We start from the raw sequence: 2,378 nt of genomic DNA, 5'->3' as shown, positions 1-2,378 counted from the left end.
TGTACGTTATTACCCAAATAAATAATAATGTTGCGAGGTCTAGACTCGTACATAGCACGATGCTTCCACAAGTATGGTTTTCCTAATAATACATCACAAAATTTAAGAGGAGCAACATCACACAGTACCTCATATGTGAAGGGATTGATGCTGTAGGGAAGGCAACACTGCTCGCTAATGTGGAGATCTCGTCCTTGGTGAAGGCACCCGATGGTGTACGATTGTGGGTGTGGTGTGGTTGGTAGGCCCAACCGCTTCACTACCTCTGCTAAAGTGAGGTTCTTTTGGCTTCCACTATCGACAATGAATTGGAGTAGGGAACCCTTCACCCACATCTGTGAGTGGAAGAGTCACTCCCCCTCCTATGGATCTTCGAGCTCAATCTTCTGGAGCTTGGTGGTGGAAATGATGGCATTGAGCTATGCATCAATAATATTCTTCCCTTTGTCATTCCCCTTGTCGGGTTCTGACTTAGAGTCAGAACATGCATCTAATTCAAAAGCTTTCATCTCAGCCACCAATGACTTCTTGGATCGACACTCACTTGTGTTGTGAGTGGGGCTCTTATGGAACTCACACAATTTCCCTGTGTCCTTCTTTGTCTTCGTGGTGTTGTTATTTTATTGTGGCTTCGGTGGGTTGTCCTGAGTCACCCTGCCTTAGCTTTGTCCTTTGTTCTACAATTTGGGCACACCTTTCCCTTGCATCAGATTCATAGATCCAAAGTCTCGCTTCTTATGTTTCAATTTCTTCTCGATATTAACAGTGTATCGATAGGCGTCACCAAGAGAGGAGATGTCTAGGAACTCCATCTCATCCTAGATGTACTTGTGTAGACAAGTGTGGTACTTGAGTGCCAAATTCCACTCAAAATCCCTGATACACAACTTCATGCGAAGGGTATGAAAATTATTTTTGAACTTCGGAACGTCTTGGTCCATTCCCTACCACAGCTTGGTCCACTTTATGTATTTATCTTCATAGCTCCTGACAAGGTAATATTGTTCCTTGATGGCATCTCGAAAAGAATTCCAATTGGGTGCGGCTAAAAATAGTGAGGATTCCCTCTCGTCCTTCTGTTCATAGTAGGTTTCCCACTAGTCCTTGACATGGGGGGTGGCTTTGAGGAGTGCAAAAGTAATATTTTCCTAATTGGAAAAGTCATGAACCGAAAAATATCCTTCCAACAAATTTAACCATCTATCTGGCCTTCAAATATGGGGATGTCAAATTTGACTTGTACCTTAAAGGGAGTGGTGCCTCCAGAGTGGCTGCTGGATGAAGATGTGTCACCTGTGGGTAGCCACCGAAGGATCTAGGCAAATTTATCCATCATCGCGTTCCTCTATCGCTCGAGGGATTCCTTGAGAAATGTTTTTAAAGGATCTCCTGCTCCCTCATATTTCTATTCTTTCACTATGGGAGGTCAGCAAGGTTTGCGAGGCTGGTCTTGCAAAGGTTCAACCAGTTTGAGCCCTAACTCCTTATACCCTGACCTCGTTGGGGACATGCAAAGAAAAATAGAGAAAGAGCAGATCGTTTTGATACCACTGATCCATACTTATACAAGAACGCAAAAAAATATCGATACAAACATAAACACCAAGATGCAGCAAAAATAAAAATTCATTTCATTAATATCAAAGCACTGAAATATGTTTACATACATAATGGAAATAAACTAGCTCGGGCGATGACAACTTATCTATGAGAAGATGTGGTGGCTACATGCCTCTGAACTATGTTACAATGAGGCTTAGTGGCCTTTTTATCATTGAGAAACAATGAGAAACCTAAAAAATCAGAAACCTAACCCTAGGAGATGAAGTGCCAAAAGCTTGTGGGCCCCATTGGGGTAAGTTGGAAAGTCAACTTCCCGGGGTCATAACTTTGGCATACGATCTCTGTTTGGCTATCATAATACCTCATTTCAAAGATCTTAAAGAGGAGGCTGAAGACAAACTAGTAAACTAGATTGCCACTTTTCTAGTCTCTCTGTTTTCCCTAAAAACGTATTTTAGTCCCACAATACGGCTCCAAAAGTTTAGACTGAAAAAACTGCCAAAAATAGCAAGTTGTGCTACAATTAATGAAACTAAAAAGAAAAAATGGTGGGGGTCCAAGTGGAATAGGTGGGTGGCCACCAATATCCACTTGGATCAACAGTGTCGTGATGAACTTGGTAGGGTTGGTGTTAATGTAACTGAAGAAGACTTGGTAGCTCTAGCCCTTTTGAGCCTTCACAACAGCTGGCATAGCTATCAAGATTCAGTAAATGGTAAGGAGAAACTACCAAGTTGGGAGTGCTTATGGTTTGTCCTGGTACAAAAGGAAATAAGGAGGAATACTAGAGATAAGACTTCATCCAAGGGTGAGGA

The sequence above is a fragment of the Pinus tabuliformis genome, chromosome X (genome assembly GCF_031772625.1).
Source record: "Pinus tabuliformis cultivar Carrire ecotype Pingquan chromosome X, CPIR1, whole genome shotgun sequence".
NCBI classification, from domain to species: Eukaryota; Viridiplantae; Streptophyta; class Pinopsida; order Pinales; family Pinaceae; genus Pinus; species Pinus tabuliformis.
Note: the sequence above shows the minus strand (reverse complement) of the source record.